The following is a 24746-nucleotide window of genomic DNA, read 5'->3' on the forward strand; positions in this document are numbered from 1 at the left end:
AGAGAGGCATCACAGATGTTCCAAACGTCGTTCAGTGTCACTTGTAACGAGTATTTTCCAGGATTTTACATATAGGTAGTGGAGCCGAAGCGAACACGTCCTCTCAGCAAGCCGCCATTACCGGTCCCCCCAGACTGTATACATTTAACTTTTATACTGAGTTAACCTTATTTACAAGTGTACATTGCAAATTAATTAAAAAATTAATTTAGCTAGTAAGTAGTTTAGTTAGTTGTTAGCATTATTAGTTAAAACAGTAGAATATACATTAGTTTGGCTAGCAATACACAGTCATACTGGACACGGAGAAAGAGGTCTAGAGCAAGGGTTGAAGCTCAGTTAATTCAAGTTGCGGAGGGGAATCGTGTGACAGACCTTTGTGATGTTGAGGAGGCATATGAAGATGCGAGCGACTTCTATGAGATGGAGTGCCAAACACCTGCCGATGAGATGGAAGAGTTCTTTGATGCACATGAACCAGACACTGAACCAGACACAGAGTCAGACACAGAGTCAGACACAGAACAAGGCACTTTGCAGGAAAATTTGGCTGCATGGGCAGTTGAGCATAACATCACTCACAATGCACGGAATTCATTGCTTCAAACACTTGGACAGTACCATCCACTGTTACCAAGTGATGCCAGAACATTGCTTGGTACCCTGCGGTCCAGCAAGATTCTTGTCCAGGAAAAAGCTGGTGGCCAGTACCACCATTTTGGTATCCTGGGCCCAGTTTTTCAAAAAATGTAATCTGGATCAAATTGATCCGGATTTAGTAATCCTTTTTTGCGATCCGTGATCACGTAATCCATCTTACTTTTGAGCCAGTTTTTCAAAGCAACATCAAATTGGATCAATCTGATCCGTATAGGAACTTTTCAGGATCACCAAATCTGGATAACCAGTGTTCAAACAGGATAGGAATTCACAATGTAGAACTATAGATATGTAAAGAGCAACAAGTAGAATGGCCAGTGTGGGGTCAATATAAGTTTATTTTGCAAGAACGAGCAAACAGGAAGTGCAACAAGTTAGTTAGACACTATTTCTGATTTGGATTTGTTTTGGATTTCAAAAATCAGTGATTGCCATTCTTTGCATTTTTTTGGTTATTCTGTAATCATTGCATGCATCACTAATAAATATTGTGATGAATATATAGGCCTATTTATATATATCAATTATTTAGAGAAGAAAATGTATTGTTTTTGGTCAATTTGACAGCTGTTTGGGGGATAATTTTATGAGGCCAAACTCTTTGTACTTCGCTGTAGGCCTATACTGAAAGGCTGATTACGTTAAAGCCTACCTAATCACTGTAGCCTGACGGATGAACAAATAAAATTAAAACCTTATGAATAAATAGGATATCTTGTAAGATACTGCATGATCCAAATATAGTATTATTTGATACATTGTTAAAGTTTTCATTACATTTTGGGCATGAAATCCACGCTGAGTCCACCCTTCTGATGGGATCAGTTTAATCCAGATTTTTTGGATCAAAGTGATCCAAATCCTACAAAAAGGTTCTGAAAAACCCAAACTAAAGGTTTGATCCAGATCAAAATCAAGATTAGATTATGTGATCTAATCCGATTGTGTAATCCGTTTTTTCTTTTGAAAAACCCATTTTCAACATTTGATCCAATCCGTTATCCAAAATCCTAGTGGATTACTTTTGAAAAACTGGGCCCTGGAGTCACTTTCAGTGGTGTTAAAGAAACACAAATGTCTGTTAGAGGATAGTTCTCTTGATCATGGCGGATTGATCAAAATGGCAGATTTTGAGATCAATGAACTTGAGATAGGTTTTGAGTTTGACGGGATCACACTCACGTTCAAGCTGGCAGCACTGGTGTGTGATGCTCCTGCCCGGGCTTTTGTTAAATGTGTCAAAGGTCACTCAGGATATCACGGGTGTGAGAAGTGCACAGAGGATGGTTTGTATGTAGAAAACCGGGTCACTTTTCCAAGAACAGACATGCCTGTAAGGACAGATCAAGACTTCTGTGACAGAAAAGATGAATCCCATCACCTAGGGACTTCCCCTCTTGAAAACACATCACTTGGGATGGTTTCCGGATTTCCCCTTGACTACATGCATCTTGTCTGCCTGGGTGTCATGCGCCGCCTACTTCTCCTGTGGATCAAGGGTCCCCTTACGTGTAGGCTGCCTACATTTCTAGTAAACAAACTCTCACAGAGGCTTGTGGAAGCTCGTCATATGGTTCCCATTGAGTTTGCCCGCAGACCTAGGACAGTGGCAGAGATTGATCGGTGGAAGGCAACAGAGTTTAGACAGTTTTTACTGTATACTGGTCCAGTGATTCTGAAAGACATCGTAAGCTCTGCTGTATACCACAACTTTCTGTTACTTTTCATTGGTATCCACATTTTGTCCTGCAAAGCCCTGGTTGATGACTACTTGGACTATGCAAATGACATACTTACTCTCTTTGTCAAGCACTTTGGAGAGCTGTATGGTGCCAAGTATCTTTCCTACAATGTTCCCAATCTTGTGCATCTGGCACAGGATGTCAGAAACCATGGTGTTCTGGACAGATTTAGTGCTTTCAGGTATGAAAATGCATTGTACAAGCTCAAAAAGCTCGTTAGAAAGCCCACATGTCCATTAGCTCAAATCGTGAAGAGACTTTCTGAGGGGCAGAAATCCTGTTCACCTAAGGAAATCTTTGAGCTCAGAAAGCCACACACTGCAGGTCCCCTTATGCCATTGTTTCCCAGTGCCACACAGTACAGGGAGCTGAAGATGAAGACATTTACCATTAAACTTAATAGAGCCAACAGTCACATTTTTATAAATGGTCAGGTTGCAAGGGTAAAGAACATATTTTCTGTTGGGAGTGAGGTGCACATTGCATATAGTACCTTTATGCATCAGGATTCTTTCTTTGAGTACCCGTTGTCCTCCACCACATATGGCATCCACTTGTTAGATGGCCTGTCGAGCACAGTCAGATATTGTAAGTCAGACCTGATAGGACAGAAGTCATTCCTTGTTCAGCATGGGCGGAAATTTGTTGCCATCCCTCTGTTACACAAAGATGAAATGCTCTTCACATGCAGCTCCAGCCTAAGATCCCTCAGTTGTTCTATGCCATGAAAACAATGTCTCTATTTCTCCTCCTAACTCAACTGGGCTGTAAAAGCTACTGTCTTTGTTTGCTGGTATTCACCTGTTCTATATGACAAATGTGAAAAAGTTCTTAGTCTCTCCCCTAAACACAATTTGGTGCATCCTTAAATCGCTCGGCTTTTTGCAGCAACATTGTATGATTTCTCACTTGCTTTAAAGTCAGCCATAAAAATCCCTTTTACATGGAGTGGTATTGCTAAGCTGTATTAATTGGCTTGCTTGTCTGGCCACTATAGTTTAATTGCAGTTTTGGACTTTAGCTGTTAAAACTTAGTATAGCACTTGCTATAGTGCATTTATGACTGATGTGCCCTTCACGCCCACACCAGTAACACTTCATTCTGCGCCCCTCACATGGGCACTTGCACTTACTTGCATGTCTCTTCTCCTCTGCGTTCTGAGTCAAGTTCTCTCTTTGCAGCTTATTGTTCTGCTGCCTCTGTTGTCTGATTTTTCAAAATCATCCTCACATGCACAAAACTGTTCATAGTTCTGTTGTGCTTTCTGTCTAAACACATCTCTGATTTTATATTATTATAACATTATTTTATATAAAAATACAAGACCATTATAGTACAGAAATGTGTAAAAAAAAAATATATATATATATATATATATATATATATATATATATATATATATATATATAGAGAGAGAGAGAGAGAGAGAGAGAGAGAGAATTATATAAAATGTTTTTGGGGCTTTTCTTTTTTTGTGGGACTGGATTCTTTTTTGTCTTTGTTTCTAATTACAGAAAATGTACCTGATTGTCGAGTTTGAGGAGCATTTGGAGACGGCTCCCATTGCTAGTAACTGGATGGAGGATGGCCAAGCCTGGTGGCCTCCGTACATTGACAGGACAAGACTAATTAAAAGTGTCAAAAAAATGAAGCCTCCACAGCCAGACAAAGGCTGGGTCCGACACCGGGTCAGAGTCCTGTACTAAACTGGTAATAACTATAAGAAAGATCAGTATATAAAAATAAAAATATTTGGCCTAAATGACATGATAGGAAATAAGCTTTTTTTTCCACCTCAGATTCTTTTGACAATATAATGACAAAGTGGAAGCGGTCTTGTGACACTTCGGACCTAAATACGGACACAGAGCCCTCAAAGAGGCAATCTAAGTATGTTTGGCATTATTATAAACACGTCAACTTATTGGGACTTAAGCTTATTCACCGTTTCCCCCAGAGCTCGAGAAGTTCATACATACTCTACTCATCTCATGGAGCTAGCCTACCGTTCAGAATAAATGACAAAATAACGTCAACATTTTCCTATTTACATGTTGTGATTTGTAAAGTTACAGCGTATACATTTAACAAGGTCATATGAGACACAGCCATCTTCTAACCGTATATAAACTGGGAAGTATAGTCTCAGAAAGGCAAAGCACTGCTACTTCTGCTACTTGGGCAGAGTGATATGCTCGCAGCACCTGTGAAGCCCCGAGCAGAGAGTAGCATTGCTTCGCTTTTATGAGAATATAGTTCCCAGTTTATATACGGTTAGAAGATGGCTGTGTCTTGTTTTTTGTACACATTAAGTCCCAATAAGTTGGCGTGTTTCTTTAAACATTGTGTATTACCTTGCCATGAATCGCTTGAGAAAAAAATTTCTGTTGCAGAAAAAACCCTCGGTACTCTTTGTCCGAAGAGCTTTCTGACTCAGCGCCCAATCCCCCTAAGCCAAGACAAAAAAAGGCCACGAGGGCTCTGCCACCAGCACCAACTCCACCACCACCACCGCTCCTTCGGGAGAAAACACAGAGAGGTAACAATGAAAAAGTTAAATGGTTATTTTTTTTAAAGGTATACAGTATTACATACAGTAAATGTGTACTATCCAACTTTTAATGTTTGAGTTACAATAAAGTCTACTAACCAATACTGTTTTTTCTTTAAGCAATGGTTCAGCTTGGAGCAGGCCAGGATGAGGCGGGCCACAATCCTCCACCAATGCCCTGTGGTAAGCAGTCTGATACAGTATTAATAGAAAAGCTTTATTTAACAGTAGCAGAAGTATTTGTAGTACATGTAGCCCCTGCTACCACCAGAAATAAGTACACTGTACAATGAACAAAAAAATTAGGCAACAACTCTAAGATAAAGTCTTCATCGTTTGGCATGCAGACTGATTTGTGTGACCACAGTTGCACAACACAGCTCAAATTTTCAACACCGAGCAGTTAAACCCCATGCGAGTACTTAGTTACCTTGACACATCATCTTGGCTACATTACAGATGACTTACCCACTGTCATCTCATCTGCCATGGCTCCATGGACCAGTTGGACAGATGAGACTGCCCATGACCTCCTGCCCATGCCGAGTGGTAAGCTCTGTGAAAACAACGACTATGGTTATTTTAAGCTTTGGAATACAAAAAAATTGTCTTAGCAAAATGATTCATGTTGTCAAAACAATGGGGCGGCCATTAGCTCACACAGTAAGAGCATTTTCCCCATGTTGGCTAAGTCCTGCAGCAGCCCGGGTTCAACTCCGACCTGCGGCCCTTTGCTGCGTGGCCTCCTGTTTTCGTTAGCATCCCAATTAATATCAGTTAGCTAGCTAGCTAGATTGCGCCTTGCTTACCAAGCTAGCGGGCTAACTAGTGTTATATATGTATGTATGTATATATGTTATATATAGTGTTAATAATGTTAATAATGTTATGCAGACCGTAAACATATTAAAATATATTTAATGTTACAGTCGAATACAGTAGGTATGCACAACGGTTTCGCCGGTTATGCAAATGCAAATTCATAAACCCTATTCGTACGTGATTATAATTATTTTGGGACCGCGTGTGATTTAGAAATAACCCCTCACATCTGAGTTTTGTGTGGCGCATTCTCACAGGACAAGCGGAGAGACTGCCTTTACTTGAATAGCCAACGTTACCCAGAGGTGCCCAAAGGATATGCACATAACCATCCCCGCCGCCAGAAAGTCTGTTCTATTGTAAATTTACTTTACTGTTCTATCTTGGAAAATCTTTAGTTCTCTTAAAGCACCAGGTTCAATATTAGAGCGTAACTATGTAAGATATTTTCATTTCTCAACTGAAGCGTATAGGTTCCAGCTGCCTCTCATCTACCACAGTCAACCTCTGCTTTCAATACCGGGTGAGTCCTCCACTCTGCATCAGATCACAGTCAAGACGACCACAGTTAGTCTCGATCATGACAAACCTTGTTATCAAAGACCATCTTGTAATCAATACAGTGTCGCTTGCTTTATGCATGTTTATATGTGTTTGTCAACCCAATAAAAAATTTTATGTAACTATTGGTAATATATACAGTTAATGTTGTGATTTGCAGATGAGCAGATTGATAGAGAGCTTTTATCTTTTGGACGGAAACAGTTTGAACTCCCTGATACCTCTCCTTGGGCCGCGGCTAAAATTTCAGCCCCCAGGTCTCCACAAATGGGTTACGTGTGCTTCAAGTGTAGAAGCTCTTTAGGCAATGACATAAGACATCTTTTTGGCCATCTGAGAGTGATACATGATGTATACTCCACGTCAACATATTTCCAATGCGCTCAAGTTGGGTGCCATCGCTCATTTAATCACATGAGATTGTTTAGGGGACACCTACTGGGCCATGCTGTTGAGTTTAAAGTTGAAACAGAGGAAGAATATTCTTCAGTGCAGCCATCCCCTGTCCCTTCTACCGCTCCACCAACCCCCTACACCCCCTCATTGCCTCCTCCCCCCCCTATTTTGTTCCAACACCCCCCTCCTCACTCCCTCAGCCCTCCTGCAGTCAGCCCTCTCCCCCCACCACCACTACAGCACATTTCCCCTCCCCCCACTGACACTTCAAGCTCCCCCCCTGCTTTACATTCACACCTGGCCAGGTGAAGAGACAGCTGGAGAGGCTACACCAGCGCAAGGCTGCTGGCCCGGACGGCATCAGCCCCAGGGTCCTGAAGACCTGCGCCAGTCAGCTGTCTGGTGTTCTCCAGTACCTCTTCAACCTGAGCCTGAGCCTGCAGAGGGTGCCGCTGTTGTGGAAGACGTCCTGCCTTGTCCCGGTCCCCAAGAAGTCGACTCCATCTGGCCTTAAGGACTACCGCCCAGTGGCTCTCACATCTCATGTGATGAAGGTGCTGGAGAGGCTGGTCTTGGCCTACCTGAGGCCGCAGGTGAGTTCTTCTCTGGACCCTCTACAGTTTGCCTACCAGCCTCGACTGGGAGTGGATGACGCTGTCATCTATCTTCTGCAGCGAGCTCATTTGCACCTGGATGGTGGTGGCGGCACTGTAAGAATCACATTTTTTGATTTCTCCAGTGCATTCAACACCATCCAGCCTCAGCTACTTGGTGAGAAGCTGCGGGTGATGGGTGTCGGTGCGTCCATAGTCTCCTGGATCACTGACTACCTGACAGACAGACCACAGTTCGTACGCCTGGACCGTGTTCTGTCTGATGTGGTGGTGAGTGGGACGGGGGCCCCACAGGGGACTGTGCTGTCTCCTTTTCTGTTCACCTTATACACCTCAGACTTCCAGTACAACTCAGAGTCATGTCACCTACAGAAGTTTTCTGATGACTCTGCAGTTGTTGGGTGTATAAGGGATGGACAGGAGGGGGAGTACAGGGCACTGGTGGGTGACTTTGTGGAGTGGTCTGGTAAGAACCACCTGCTGCTGAACGTGGATAAGACCAGAGAGGTGGTGATCGACTTCAGGAGGAAGGGAACGGCTCCGCAGCCCCTATGCATTCTGGGAAGTGACGTGGACATGGTGGAGGATTACAGATACCTGGGTGTCAACATCGACAGCAGGCTGAACTGGAAGGTCAACAGCACTGCTGTTTACAAGAAGGGGATGAGCAGACTCTATTTCCTGAGGAAGCTGAGATCCTTCAACGTGTGCAGCAGGATGTTGGAGACCTTCTACCAGTCTGTTGTGGCCAGTGCTCTGTTCTCCTCCGTCATCTGCTGGGGCAGCAGCATCGGAGCCAGCGATACAAACAGACTGAACAAACTGATCAGGAAGGCTGGCTCCGTGATCGGCTGCAAACAGGACACATTTGAAGCTGTGGTGGAGAGGAGGTCGCTGAACAAACTGTTATCTATCATGGATAACCCTGACCACCCTCTCCACCCCACACTGGTCCAACAGAGGAGCAGCTTCTCAAAGAGGCTCCGACAGTTTAAATGCCGCACGGACCGCTACAGGAAATCATTCCTACCTCAGACAATAAAACTCTTCAACACGTCATCCCTGGGGGGTAGATGAGACTCTGAGACACACAATACTACAATAAGGGCAACCGGCACGACTGGGTCATATTTACAAAAGCTGCACATTTTTTTTTTTTTTTGTTTTGTTTTGTTTTTTCCCATCTTGTATATACTTAAATATTTGTTCTTACATTCTTATATTTTTATTCTTATATTTTGTTATTATAATTATAATTATTTCATGTATATTGTATGTATGTATATTTTGTGTGCTGCTGTAACACTGTAATTTCCCATTTTTTTGGGATCAATAAATATCTATCTATCTATCTATCTATCTTCAGTTGAACTTCCTGACAAGTCAAAGTGATGTGGATCTGTCAACCTTTTTTTTTTAGAGAGGTACCAAACCTGTACCAAACAAAGATTATTATTTTTTTTTAGACTGTAGGATACAATTCGTCGGGACATCTCTATAGCACCACAATACTTTATTTTACAACGATTTGACACATATTTTCCCTTTAACAAATATTGCGCCCCCCTGCGATTCGGATGTTGCACTGGTTCATGTTACGATTTCCATAAAATTGCGATTAATTGCGCAGCCCTAGTCCCATTGTCGTCCTCTAGTTCACAGTTTAGTCAGCTTTGTAGAGCTGGTGCCAACTAAATCAGCCCAGCATAGTTGAATGGGCCTTTTATGAATTCACACAAAAAAATTGTCCAAGTCTATGCTGCATGGGTTAGTTACAAATATGTTTAATATTGCATGCATTTTGTTTTATTGCATTTTTATTATTTTTTACAGACAAACAAGGCGATATAGCCTTGCAGCTGCTGACGGTTCTACTCCCAGATGCACCTTACAGACCGGGGACAAGAGTTGTCCGTCCAAGCAGGGCCTTCATCAATGTCCAGCCTGTGAGTTCAGACCGTCACTTTTAAAAACCTTCACATCCAAAGCAGCATTTACTGTTTTCATATCCAGTAATGTGATTATTGAATATCAGCTCATATAATGGGGTTCTATATCAGATTAATCAAGTGTCCTTGCGTTCTGTTTCATTTTGATATGTCTTTTATTCTTGAAATCTAGGACTAGGCAAAGGCTAGGCTCCCTAGGCTTGTTAAGAATATTATATTTGTATTTATTCTTTTTTTTTTTTTTTTCTTTCAGATTGCTACCAACATGGCAGAGTACCTGATGAGATCCAGCACAGAGCCCCCATACATTCTAATGCTGGGGGAAGGACATCAGTGTTCACAAGCTTTTTTCATTGTGAATGGGGGGGGGGCCTTGGAGCAGCCGTCTCTTTGGCTGCTGTGGACGTCTGTCTCATGGCGTTCTTGGTCTTCTATGTCGGTTATCCAAAACTTTGTGCTAAAGTTTGGGAGTTCATCCAGACAACCGTGTTTCAGAGACCAGGACATGAATCTAACGCTGTCAAATTAATGCGAGCTCAGTTAGCTACTATGCAGTTTTTTAATTTCTATGTAGGCTATGTCACACGGTTGAGTTAAAGGGCCCATATTCTGCACTGAAGACAGAGGACATTCAGGAACCAGATCTCACTCAGACACCATGGATGGTTTTTATTGTGTGTGTGTGTGTGTGTGTGTGTGTGTGTGTGTACCAGAGACACAAATAACCCCCAAATCCCAGAAAAAAGAGATTGTTTTTTGGGCGCTTTAACATTTAACAGTTGGTTTGAAAGTTCAATGCATGAAGTTTAAGAAATTGTGACTTTTTGTCCGTTTAGTGATGTAATAAGTGACGCATCACATGTTTTAAATCAAGAATGTAAAATTACTTTTGTATTCTTTTATACTATTTGTAATGTTAACTGAAATTAATTGTAATGTTTATTTTGTCTAAAGTAAATATATTTGGCTTGAAGCAATAAAACAAAATGCTGGGATGTTTTTGATTATTTCATAATATCATCAATACATTTCTTAACGTGAAAATCAAGTGAAAAAAAAAATACAGATAACCCAGAAAATGGGTTGTATTTTTCTAACCCATTTTTGGTCGTTTTAATCCAACAACATGGTTATTTTAACCAGTTGTTGGGTATAAAATATAACCCAGCATGCCAAGCCATAACCCAACCCTGCTGGGTCAAAACAACCCAGCGATGGATCGGTCCATATTTGACCCAGCACTGGGTTACCAATATGACCCAAGTTGGGTTATTTTTAACCCAGCAGTTTTAAGAGTGTGTTGACTTATTTGTGCATTTGCCTGTTACTATCCTTTCTCTTGTGCCTCAGCTGCCATTGGAACCTGACTCCTGCTTCACTCCTGCCATCCACTGGACCCCCCCACCACTAGCCGGCTTACTGTCCTCCTCTGACGGACTCGCGCCTTCCTGGAAACCACCAGACCTGTTCACCCGGGAAACCTGAACGTGCTTTTCCCCCTCAAAAATCTAGACTTGATACTTGAGTACTTTAAATAAACCTGTTAATTCACACTCCTGTCTCTGTGTTCTGTCTACATTTGGGTCCTGTTCCTAATAGTTACCACTTCAGAAGTACAGTAAGTACATCATTTATATGTTGTATGTATATTTTATTGTATTTAAACTGTTAGACTTTGATCTTGACATTGCATGTCCTTGTATGGTTTAGTTTTACTCTAAAATCTGCATTTGATTTTATCATTAGATTGAATACGTTTTTTTTCCTTTGCAATTTGTGATCATACTTGTTATGAATTTACAATAACCCTACACAAATTGAACAGCACCTAGTGCATTTCCAATTACACTTGACTTAATTACAAATTCATGTCTTCTTGTATGACTACAATACTGTATGTCCCTATAGTCACTTCAGAAAAACAACAAAAGTATTTCTAAAAAGACCTTTTATTGCACATTAAATAGTGCAGTTCACCTTTTACAATCCAATGTAAGTTCCACACATAAAACACTGCTGTGGGTTTAGGTAAAGGCAAACTTGCCATCTTGGCTCTCAGCAATCCTATTTCTGAAAGAAAGAATCACAATTTCCGTTTAAGCCCCTTATGTTAAATATCTATGCACACTAGCATGCAACTGTACTTTATTAATTAGCTAGGAGAATACACATGAATCAACAACAGTCCATTGTTCTTTATTGTAACTGTAACTTAGTTAAATTAGCTTATTTCCGCTAACATTAGCTCTTAACAGCATGTCAAGGTTAAATACACCAACTTTAGACTGACAGGGCAAACAGTAGCACGACATTATTGGTGCATTATGGTTTTTACAGTTAGCTAAACGTTATAAGAAACTTAGTTATACATGTGTTAATAGTTAGCGTTAAATAGTGATAAGCATTACCAATCACCATTTCGCATTTTGCTGACACTACGTTTAAATTTAGAACAGTAAACTTTGATTTGCAGAAAATGAAGGTTAGCATGTTTTACCATAGCTAGCTAAGTGGCAAGCTAACGTTACAGACAATTTACATGGTAACTTCAGATACATTTACTTTACAATGTGACTCCTCTTATTTGTACTAACTATGGGATAAAGATATACTTAAAACCTAGCAAAGCTACATCTTACCTTGAATTATGTAGGCTAGCTTTCAGCAGCAGTTGCATCCACATTGCCAGTGAAAGTGGTTAGCTGAAGTAACGGTAGAGCAGCGTTGCTAACTCTCAGCTAACGTCAGTCAGATCCCGCCCATAGACTCTATATCCCGCCCACCGGTCTGTGGCTCCTCTCTCACTCCGCCCTCTCGTCTAAAATCATCACATCCACAACCAGGATGGCTGCACCCATAAACGCAAACTTGACAACTCATATCAGATCTCTACAGACTGATGGGTGACGTCACACACGCTCTGTCCATTAATATTATTATTATAGTCTATGGTTAGTCATGACGGTTACAGAAACATTCAAAATTAGACATTCACATAAAATTAAATATCAGTGTAATACTGCAGCTTGACTCTTTGTCAAATAGAGAGGAAACATGAAACAACACATCAGGATTCTCTTATTGGCGGAGCGTAAGTCATTGGCCCTGAAAGCTGTAACGTATATCACAAGCTAAAAGACTAGCAAACAGCTGCTGGAGCTCGGTTACTTCTGCTGGTTTATAGTTAGTTCACTGTCTCAGGGAAATAGAGAAAGGGATGCATTTCTGCACTAATTGTATGTTTTTTTAACGTTAACGGAATTAATTACCATAGAGAAGTAACGTTAGTAAACCTGTTATTGTTGTTTTGTTGTCTAATCAGCTGCCATCTACTGAAAGCAGCATGACAAGATAAACAACGGTAATGTTACTTAAGTATTCTAAAACATTTAGCTAAGTTAGAGCGTATAGACATGCTAGCGGACTGTTAACCGGATAGTAGCTAGCTGTCATGAAGTAGCTAACGTTAGTAGGCTACTATAGGTTAAGGAGCGTTGCCAACACGTGCACACAAAATACATGAAAACGTGACTAATCTGCAAAATCTGCAATCTGCGAAAAACGGTGCAAAATTCCTCATAGACTTTAATGGGAAATCTTAGGGAAATCACTCAACATCGCTCAAAACAACACCTCCATGCTGCATCGCCATACTTTAACGTAGAAACATAGTTACAAATTGAAACTGAAGACAGGACTTTGGTGTTTATTGGGCTGAATGGGCATTCAGATATCAAGCACGGTTTCTCCCAAATCACACTTTTCCAACCATCACTACTTTGGTGTTGGTAGAAATCAACGCACACTTTACCAATTTCCACGTGGACATATGTTGGCTTTATAGACGCTAAAAGTACTGTTTTTTAAATGGAGGCTTGTTGGTTTAGTGCTAGGTTCGTCATAGCTGTTTCTGGGAAATAGAAAGGTCTTAAATAGGTTGTTACAAGGTCTTTCTCTGAAGGGATAAGACACTTAACACTTCACCTTTAAAACAAATTAAAATTTTTGCAAAACTGGGGTGTTTTATTTATATATATTTTGCTCAGGCAGGCATCGCTAAACCCACCAGACTCCATTCCACTCTCATTTTAGCATTGTATTACACACTTCATTCAAACTGGACAGAAACCAAATAAAACTATGAAAAGCTTTTTTGGTCTTCTCTACACTTTTCTAACCATCACAACTCTAGTGTTAGTGGAAATAAACACATGCGTTACTCATTTACATATGAACATATGTTTACTCTATACACGCCAAAAGTACTGTTTTTTTTAAATGGAGTCTGGTGGATGTTTTTATTATTTATCAGTCATTTAAACCAGAAATGCAGTCGATACACATGCTTGCTCTGCAGATAGTTTATGAATCAACATGTATGCATTTGGCTTGCCGTCTGCCTACAGCGTAGCTCTTCTGCAGCCCGTCATGGCGTTCATAATTTGTGCGATTAGAGTGGGACGTCACTTCCAAAGGGTCTATACATATAGTGCAGTTTGATATATTTATGCTGTATATTTTTAAATTAGTGAGATATTTAAAGAAAAAAAAAGTTACCAAAAATAATCTGTTATATTAAAATGATTTTATCTTAACAAAACGTTTCAAAAAAAGAAACCACTCAAACTTGGTTATTCAGTTAGTGTTTAAATTTTAAGGTTAATGTTAAGGAAATTAATTTGTAACGTTACAGAAACGATCATCTTCTAGTCTGCCCTTTGCTAGATATTTGCTTGGCAACAGTCCCCACCAATCAGAGACGTTGCTTTAACACACACACACACACACACACACACAGACCATCAGCCATCAGACTTGTACATATTATTACTATTTTATTGAATTGTATTTTATTGTTATTTATAGCATCTTATTTATACAGCTTATTTATAGCATATTCTATTTGAAGATATACCTTCTTCATATTTTTAAATTGTAGATGGGAATTTGTGATTAGCCTCGGTTCCAGGAGCTGACTTGTTGTAGCCCAATGTAACTAACAGAGTGCCTATCCATTACATGTAACCAAACAACTTAACATTGACATTATATCACATCTGGTGACAGGACCCTCTAAACTGTGACAACCTCACTAGTCACTTCACTAAGTTGTACATTAGATATAACTTACCTGTCCAACGTTGGTGAGTGGGCCGAGCCTTGAACTGGTCTCATTTGGTCGGCTGACACCTGTATGGATGCACTTGCTCACAGGGGTCACCTGTAGAAGCAGAAGATAGAGACAAAAGGACAATAAAGAGAAAGTCCTAGAGAGGATATTTGAAATCTGAATTTTAAAAAAAAGACAGTAAGCACTGATAGAAAGACTTTGGAGCCATTTTGTCATCAAGGCCCTGTAAAAAGGAAAAAATACATAACATACTGCAGACCGTGGAGCATGAAAATTATACTCTGATGAATATAGCATTTAATGACTTCTTTGTTTTTGTTCTACCAGTCTGTAATGGTCAATGTCATCTCTGCTATGGTGTGCTGGGTATGTAGCATCAGAGCTGGTGGTGCTAACAAAAGCTATATAAATCATGTTCCACCTGAAGCTAGATGAAAAATCTACTGGATTTTGGTGAAATGTGAAATGTTCTATGGTTAAAGCATTTGTCATGAGAACTATCAATTTCACAAAGTCAAATTTTGACCACCTTGCATCTCCATGGCCAGTCTGAGTCACCATAATCATAGGTAATCTCCTCTCCTGGATTTATGTCTCCAACTGCAAACAAGCAGAGATGGGGCTTCCCTTGCATAGCAATGTACTTCATCTTGGCATTAGGGTTTATATGGTCGTCATTTACAAGTTTGCCAAACGATCCATCCTTTTTTGCTGCATCAACACTACAATCACACAAGTTACATTTTCTAAACAATCAGTTTTTATACTAAATATACTAAATTAACCTGAAGGGAGAAAAAGAGTCCTATAATTCTGATTAGATTAACCAGTGACATATACTTACCACCACAGTTTTCCGTCAAAACTGAACTTGAACATGAACACTTTGAGGAGGTCATGGTATATTCTCTGTCTCTCTCACATTCTTGCTTAGTTATCAGCTCACCTCTGTATTCCAACAGACATCTCCCTTTTCAAATGGAACAGAGGTGAAGAGGCCACGACCTAATTCATCAAAGACAAAACAACAAATAAGTGGCAAAAAGTGATATGTATTAAAGTTGAATCATAATTAGACAGTCGGAAGATTTAACATACCTTTTACAGCACTGATGTACTTGATTTCAAGTCCTACTTTGTCACTTTTAGCAGCAACATAAAATCTTGCCTCATCCTTTGGATTAATGCGTCTACGCGGCTGCATGTTTACCGTTTTCCGCTGTCACAGCCTAAATTACCAAATGTGATTGTCGTTATTACAACGGTCACTGGGACAAGCATGATCAGAAAAAAGAAGTCTGGGTAAATTAGTAATGTACAATTCACATCTGGATAGAAGCCAAATGATGTGCTCATAACTGCCCCATGCATATTTTGATTCTTTTAAGAATACCTTAAAAAGTGTAACAACATCTACAACAAGTACCAGGCTGGTGGGAGTCTTAACTACATAACAGTAGGATGACAGTTGCTTTAATATCCAGCTGTGCTGGACCACATTCAGACTAAACTGATGGAAAGTCAATGACCACATCAGATAGTTTCTCTAATCAAAAACCAAATGGAGTGAATCTCTAGTAGGCTTCATAGACCATGCTGCTTAGTGTTATCATCCAAAAATAACAGACAGGTAGCAAGAAAAAAGGTTTTAACTAACAGCAGCTGTGTTTAGCTTCCAGGATAAAATCTTAACTTGATAAATATTCTGTCTGTATCTCTTCTCTTTATAATCATACTCTACATATTCTCTTTCTTCATGTAACAGTAATGGGATTCACATTGTATTTGGGTTTTAAAGTCCTTTTTAAATTTGGTTTCTTTGGTCAATATGAATTACAGATTATTATGACATGAAATTTTATCACTGTGATGCTGTTTTAGAATTATTCAAATAATTAAATTGCAACTGACCGGTCAGAGAATGGTCAAAAGTATGTAAAACTACAAGAAAAAAGGCAGTCCCATCCACTACAACCTTACTAGATTCAATATAGTCATATTTTTCTCAACAAAAGTATTTAATTCTCTAAAACAAACCCAATGTCTGAGGTAAAAGTTAAGGCTTCCAGGTCCAGACTAAAGCTACAGGTGGACACAGACAGGCAGTAACATCCACTTGTTAATCAACTTAGTAGGACACCAGGAAAACCAAAGAGGACATTATCATAAATTATAATGTGTCTGACAACATCATGGAAAGGTCGACCTTTCTGTTAAAGATTAAAAACATAACATCCACGAAATTGCGTTCGTTAAACCCAACAGACTCCATGTAAATAACCACTACTTTTAGCGTGTATAGAGCAGCATATCTCCACCAGACTCCATGTAAATAATCTCTACTTTTAGCGGGTCTAGAGCAGCATATCTCCACCAGACTCCATGTAAATAATCACTACTTATAGCGTGTCTAAAGCAGCATATCTCCACCAGACTCCATGTAAATAATCTCTACTTATAGCGTGTCTAGAGCAGCATATGTCCACCAGACTCCATGTAAATAATCAGTAATTTTTTTTCTGGCTCTGGCTGTCTTTGTGACTACCGGCTCCGTTTGGTCAGTGTTTTTTTTTCTTTTATTCCAATTTTGGGTCTGTCAGTTACAGTGAACACCAGGACAGATCCAGCCGGGGACAGGTCAGCAAACACGGGGACCCCTGGTCACCTTAAACTAGCCGCTTTCTAGTTGTCCTCTCCTATACTGTCCGCAGGATCCTAGTCACGTAGACGCTAAACGAGGCTTAAAAGTATTTCGAAATATTCCTAAAAAGTTGTAGTGTAGTATGTCGTAACAAGTCCAGATTTATAGTTCTTGTTGTAAAACAAGAAGAATCTAAAGTCCTCTGGAGAATGCGGGCATTGATCCCGCTACCTCTCGCATGCTAAGCAAGCGCTCTACCATTTGAGCTAATTCCCCCTTTTCAAAAAAAGTCATAGTATGTTGAAAAAAATCCTAAGTCATAGTATAGTATGACAAAAATTCATAAAATGTCATAAAAATTAATTTTAGAGTATGTCAAAAAATTTATAAAAGTCATGGTATAGTAAGTCAAAAATTCATAAAACGTCATAAAAGTCATAGTATAATATGTCAAAAAATGTCATAAAAAGTCATAGTATAATATGTTGAAAATTCATGAAAGTCATAAAAAACATATAATAGTATGTCAAAAAATTCATAAAAAGTCATAGTATAGTATGACAAAAAAATCATGAAAGTCAGAGTTTAGTAAGACAAAAAATTCATAAGTCATAAAAAGTAATAGTATAGTATGTCAAATTGAAAAAAAAGTCATAGTATAATGTGTCAAAATTTCATAAAAGTCATAGTATAGTATGACAAAATATTCATAAAAAGTCGTAGTATAGTATGTCGTAACAAGTCCAGATATATAGTTGTTGTGATAAAACAGACGGGCATTGATCCCGCTACCTCTCGCATGCTAAGCAAGCGCTCTACCATTTGAGCTAATTCCCCCTTTTCAAAAAGAGTCATAGTATGTTGAAAAAATTCATGGTAGAGTATGTCAAAAAGTCATGAAAAGTCATAGTATAGTATGTCAAAAATTCATAAAAAGTTATAGTATAGTATGACAAAAAATTTCCTAAAAAGTCATAGGATAGTATGTTGAAAAATTCATAAAAAGTCATACTATAGTATGTCAAAATATTTATAAAAAGTCTATAGTATGACAAAAAAAATCATGAAAGTCATAGTTTAGTATGACAAAAAATCATAAAAGTCATAGTATAACGTGTTGAAAATTCATAAAAGTCATAGTTTAGTATGTCAAAAAATTCATAAAAGTTATAGTATAGTATGACAAAATATTCATAAAATTTCATAAAAAGCTGTAGTATAACATGTCAAAAATTCATAAAAGTCATAGTTTAGTATGACAAAAATTCATAAAATGTTATAAAAAGTCAGAGTTTAGTATAACAAAAAATCATAAAAAGTCATAGTATAGTATGTCGAAATATTTATAAAAAGTCATAGTTTAGTATGACGAAAAAATCATGAAAGTCATAGTATAGTGTCTCAAAAAAGTCATAAAAGTCATAGGATAGTATGTCGACAAAAACATAAAAAGTCATAGGATAGTATGTCGACAAAAACATAAAAAGTCATAGTATAGTATGTTGAAATATTCCTAAAAAGTCGTAGTGTAGTATGTTGTAACAAGTCCAGATTTAAAGTTCTTGTTGTAAAACAAGGAGAAGCTTAAGTCCTCTGGAGAATGCGGGCATTGATCCCGCTACCTCTCGCATGCTAAGCAAGCGCTCTACCATTTGAGCTAATTCCCCTTTTCAAAAAAAATCATAGTATGTTGAAAAAAATCCTAAGTCATAGTATAGTATGACAAAAATTCATAAAATGTCATAAAAATTAATTTTAGAGTATGTCAAAAAATTCATAAAACGTCATAAAAGTCATAGTATAATATGTTGAAAAATTTCATAAAAAGTCATAGTATAATATGTTGAAAATTCATGAAAGTCATAAAAAGTCATAGGGCGTTTCTCAATCTGTGTTCTTCTATGGACTTGTGTCCTTGTGTTCTTGTGAAACGTCATGTTTGGTGGCCAAAGTACTGACCCAATACACAAGTTAGCATTTCGCCAAGAACAGTTAAAATCCCCGGATGTGATCTCGACACGCCCATTTTACCGAGGATACATCGGATGGTAACTTGTGTGAACTTGGCCGGGCAGGTATCCCAGCATTCAATTCGGGTGTAAAGCGCTTATGGTTTCCGGTACACATATTTTCACAATTTACGTCTATTATTAAATCAATAAATTCATTTTTAAGATGTTTTAAGGCGAGAAATCAGCGGTGTAGATTTTGAATATAGGCAGTTCAACAAAAATTGACGGTGAATTAAAAAAGCCTTCGGAGTTTGAAAGCTCCGCAAACCCCGGCGGGCGAGCTTGCTACGCCAGCCGCGAGCCGGTCAGTCAGTCAGCTCACAGACCCCTCTGGCCCCACGTCTAGACAGACCACTCTGGCCCCACATTTAGACAGACCACTGCAGCAAAGCCAGGTCCAAGATATTGTAAGATATTTTAAACAATTTTCTCCGCTGTCATATATGTCTGTCCTCTTCATCCTGGCTCTCCTCCCTCTCGGGCTCCTCTTCTGCTTCTCTGTAACATAAACAGACGGCAGTGACTAACTTTACCCAGTCCATCTATAATTTTAATACCTATTTTAACGTTTCTTTTCTGCTTTCAATTAAAATGTTACAAGGATTTTTTCCCCGCCGTTGTGTCGGTATTTATATAGTTATTGGCCCGTGATACTTAATAGCACTTTAAATGAAAACCTGGAAGACTGAACAACAAAACAACAAGGCGGTGTGAAGGGTGACCGTCCTTGCTTTATTATGAATACACACATCAAAGCTAACTATAAAGTGGCAAGCGCCCTCTTTGCTGGGGGTGTTGCGCAATAACAGGAAGAACGCTTTGTCTCAAAACTGTCAACAGCGTTTTGTGTGCTTCTGAACTTGCGAGTTCAGTCTTCCAGGTACAGCTAGCAAGTACGGTCTCCCCAAGAACACAAGTCCGTTCTTTGCTTACTTGGTATTGAGAAACGCCCCCACTGAGTTGTTCTCAGATCGTGGTACAAATTTCAGGGGAGGAGATAAAGAACTGCGAGAGGCCTTCGCTGTCCCCCAAAATAATGCAGAGCCTTACCAAAGTGTTGTGGGCGGGGCATTAATTTTGACTCAGTGGGGGAGTGAAATGGAGCAGATGGACAGACACAGACCTGTATTGGAGCCAAAGTAGCACACATATTAATTAATTAATCAATTTCAATAGGTATCAATGGTTTTCATTTGTGAGATGTATTTTATTTTCAATTCAATTCAATTTCAATTCAATTTTATTTTTAGTATCAATACATAACAAGAGTTATCTCAAGACACTTTACAGATAGAGTAGGTCTAGACCACATTTCCAAGCAACAGTGCGACAGTGGCGAGGAAAAACTTCCTTTTAGGCAGAAACCTCGGACAGACCCAGGCTCTTGGTAGGCGGTGTCTGACGGGTTGGGGTTAGAGTAAAGAGTAGAAATAACAAAAATAGAAAAAATAGTAGTTTGTAGCAGTTCTTTGTAGTAGTTCATGGCATAGCAGGGCACTGTGCGGCATTACAAGGCACAGCAGGACGTAGCAGGGCACTGCAGAGCTAGAACTCTCCCCAACCGGATCGGGCTGTTTTCAGGAGTTATTACGCTTCGAAACAGAGCCAGAACCAGAGACTGCATTTATCAATAAGAAAGTCGATGTGTATATGCATTAATATAAAAAAGTTGTTATGTATATGAAAAAATCTATAACAAACCTTGATGCGTATATAAGCATTAATCTAAAAGAAAGTTCATGTGTATATGCATTTATTAAAAAGAAAGTTGATGTCATAATGAATTGTGACGATGACATAATGAATGGTGATGATATAATGAAAAGAAAGTTGATGTGTATATGCATTTATTAAAAAAAAGTTGATGTGTATATGCAGTAATCTAAAACAAAGTTGATGTCATAATGAATTGTGATGATAACATAATGAATAGTGATGATGTCATAATGAATAGTGATGATGTCATAATGAATAGTGATGATGTCATAATGAATGGTGATGATAAATCAAAAAGAAAGTTGATGTGTATATGCATTAATCAAAAATAAATTTGATGTGTATATGCATTTATTAAAAAGAAAGTTTATGTGTTTATGCATTAATATAAAAGAAAGTTGATATGTATATGCAAAAATCTAAAAGAAAATTGATATCATAATGATGATCATAATGAATTGTTATGATGACACAATGAATGGTGATGATAAATCAAAAAGAAATTTCATGTGCATATGCATTAATCTATAAAAAAGTTGATGTCATAATGAATAGTGATGATGACATAATGAATGGTGATGATAAATCAAAAAGAAAGTTGATTTGTATATGCCTTAATCTAAAAGAAAGTTGATGTATATATGCATTTATCAAAACAAAAGTTGATGTCATAATGAATTGTGATGATGACATAATAAATGTGTATATGCATTAATCAAAAAGAAATTTGATGTGTTTATGCATAAATCAAAAAGAAAGTTGATGTGTATATGCATTAATGAAAATGAAAGTTGATGTGTATATGCATTAATGTAAAAGAAAGTTGATGTGTATATGCGTAAATCAAAAAGACAGTTTATGTGTATATGTATTAATATCAATGAAAGTTGATGTGTATATGCATTAATCTAAAATGAAGTTGATGTCATAATGAATAGTGATGATATAATGAAAAGAAAGTTGATTTGTATATGTATTAATGAAAATGAAATTTGATGTGTTTATGCATAAATCTAAAAGAAAGTTGATGTGTATATTCGTTAATCTAAAATAAAGTATATGTGTATATGCATTAATCAAAACAAAAGTTGATGTGTAGATTAATGCATGTGCAGAAATAAAAAAAAAACCTTGATGCATATTTGCGTAAATCTAATAGAAGGTTGATGTGTATATGCATAAATCAAAAAGAAAGTGTATGGGTATGTGCATTAATGAAAAAGAAAGGTGATGTGTATATGCATTAATGAAAAAGAAAGTTGATGTGTATATGCATTAATATAATCTACAGTGGTTCCCAAACTTTTTCAGCTCAAGACCCAAAAGAGAAATTTGGTGTCTCCCCCCGGGACCCAAATTTACAAAATTACACCATGAATCATTATAACATCTACATTTTTAAACTGTGGACCAAAGACGGAACAAACCATGAATTTAAATGTATATGAAATATGTTTATTCCATTATTAAAGTAAACAAAAACAGAAAAGGTCTCTACTCTCCTTTCTGTGTCTCACCCCTTTCTCAACTCATTTTCTTATCCCCTCCTAGGATAAGAGAAGAGAGAGAGAGAGAGAGAGAGAGAGAGTGAGAGAGAGAAAAAAAAAAAACATCTGAGCTGAACAGACCAGTGTAGCAAAAAAGAACACTCATTTAAATAAGATTGATATGCATTTTACTCAATTTTGGGTCCCGACCCTAAGTCTGGGAAACACTGGACTAGTCCTTCCAATTCAGGTCCTCCAGAGGCAGTTCAGAGTCCTCCTTAGCATTCAGAGAACATGTCCAATGGAAGAGGCTAGCAAGTCCACGTCATTGTGTTCTTAAATCATTTAATTTGTTTCTCCGCCTTCACCTCCGCGCTGCATTTCAAACACTGGACGGCAAAATGGATGTGGAACTCTGAACTGTGCTGTTCAATTATTTATATTATATACACACACACACACACACACACACACACACACACACAAGAACCTAATGACGCAGACCAGTTAATTTAATACATTTATTGTTACAACATCTCTCGTTGGCCTGTCTGCCTGCGTGTCTTCTGTTCCCGTCATCAGTGACCTCCTCCGTTTGTCCCTGTTAAAAGACAGTTAACACGAGAAAAGATGTTGACCGTTGTGAATAATATACTGTAACATTACGGAACATTATACTTGTTACATAGGCAACTACTAATACATGTTAGCCTTTATTCATCGTTGCTAGCTAGCTAGTGACAGACAGGGTGCAGCGTTACCTCCCATCCTGCAGTAACAACTGATAAACACACCAATTACTAAATCTCTGCTAACGTTACGCATATATAGTAACGGCATATAAAAAGACGTGAAAATGCCATCGGACATAACATTTTTAAAACACAAATGGCAAAAAAAAGACAGCAACCTAGCTAGCTAACAGCCTAATGTTAAATGATAGGTTCAGTTAGCTAACGTTAGCTCGGGATGTATCTACCTAATTACTATAGCAATTTGTACCTCTATTAACCCTCTGAGCCCGAGACACTCGCCCACGAGTAAAAAAGTACCTCTGATTCATAGTTTAATAACTTTTGAACCATACAAGCGATTTACTCACTGTCTTTTCCCTGTCTTTCTAGCCTCTACAGGGGATTTTCTATCCAGCCAGGAACTTCAGCCTCTTTGGGCTTTAAATCCATACTGTTATATCCAAGATTGATCCACTTTATATCCATAATTCATCGCGTTTTGGCTCATTTCTGCCAATCGTTCGTCTAATCTCTGCTCTCTTGCTCTGTGTCTGTACTGTATACTTTTCAGGAAGTTCATGCCCATATATGGGAGATAAAGGCACCCCTCTTGTATGGAAGGCCAGAGGGGACAAAAATGCCTATAGACTCTATGGAAGGCCAAATAATGCAATATTTAGACACATATTTGCTTGTATAACATTGCTGTGGGTGTAATATCAATAAATATGACATTATTATGTTATTATTGGCATAAGTAAATGTCATGAGAGCAATTCGTCTTGACTTTTTTGGAAAAAATAAATGTATTTTGTCAACTGTATAAGTTATAATGATTATTTCTTCACAGTGTGACTCCCAAGACATATGAGAAGTGTTTTAGAATGGAAAATGGCTTAGGTTTTACTTATATGTCTGTGATATCAATACATATCTGGAAGATTCATTTATTTATTTATTTATCTTAAAGGCCCTACAACCATTTTTAACATGCAAGTGACCTCACTGCAACCCAAATATTCCAATAACCCAGTTTGTCCTAAAAAAAATGATGTTCATATCTTGACTGTAGACAACAGGGTTGATGTTTTACAAGCTTTTTTATAAAATAAATCCAGACGGAAATTAAACTGTAAAAATGGCCTCAGGGCCCAGAGTGTTAAGGCTCCAATGTCTCTGGAGGCGTGGGTTCAAATCCCACTACTGCCCTTTGCATTTATCACATAGCTGGAAGCCAACCAATGTGATGTCTTACAGTGGTGTTATTTGGGCTGAAGTTGGTGAAGTAACTAGAATCAGAAACCTTGCTGAGATTGTTCCTTGTTAACCTGAGGTTCAACGATTGATGAAACCTTTCTTTCCAGCACTTTGGACTAGAAAATCAACAAATAATCGTGATCTCCATATTTATAAAAATTATCATGATTAGAATCTTGGCCATAATTGTGCAGCCCAAAGAGATCTAATGTTTTATCAAACCAGGTTGGGCAAGTAACCTTTCTGCTGACTTCTTGCAAAAATAGCAAATAACACAATTCAAAGAAAGCTTCAACAGATTCAAAGAACCAAGGTCAACTGCTTGGAAGGCAGTTAGGCTCAGCACTTTTTCACTTCAAATCTGGGTATTGAGACTGGAAATGCGCTCTATCACTGAAAGCACCACCAGGGGGGTCCTGTGTTATCACAATCACGGGAATGGGAAGTTCATATATCAGTGCTAGCTCCCTTC

General features: G+C 38.4%; 1 long non-coding RNA gene and 2 other non-coding genes across 4 annotated transcripts; all 3 read right to left on the reverse strand.

Annotated features, from left to right (window-relative positions):
- Nucleotides 1-259: 259 nt before the first annotated feature.
- LOC116676017 (uncharacterized) lies at nt 260-4016 on the reverse strand. Of its 2 annotated transcripts, none has more exons than XR_004328582.1 (3): nt 3927-4016; nt 2896-2968; nt 260-439 (listed from the first exon to the last, which is right to left on the reverse strand). It is a non-coding gene; the product is annotated as an uncharacterized LOC116676017 (long non-coding RNA). The 2 variants fall into 2 exon arrangements; XR_004328583.1 differs by lacking the exon at nt 260-439 and adding an exon at nt 2041-2770.
- Nucleotides 4017-17271: 13255 nt separating this feature from the next.
- trnaa-agc (transfer RNA alanine (anticodon AGC)) lies at nt 17272-17344 on the reverse strand. Its single transcript has one exon. It is a non-coding gene; the product is annotated as a tRNA-Ala (tRNA).
- Nucleotides 17345-18662: 1318 nt separating this feature from the next.
- Nucleotides 18663-18735, reverse strand: trnaa-agc (transfer RNA alanine (anticodon AGC)). The gene has a single exon. It is a non-coding gene; the product is annotated as a tRNA-Ala (tRNA).
- Nucleotides 18736-24746: the final 6011 nt, after the last annotated feature.

Source organism: Etheostoma spectabile, unplaced genomic scaffold, assembly GCF_008692095.1.
Source record: "Etheostoma spectabile isolate EspeVRDwgs_2016 unplaced genomic scaffold, UIUC_Espe_1.0 scaffold00002618, whole genome shotgun sequence".
Taxonomy (NCBI): Eukaryota; Metazoa; Chordata; class Actinopteri; order Perciformes; family Percidae; genus Etheostoma; species Etheostoma spectabile.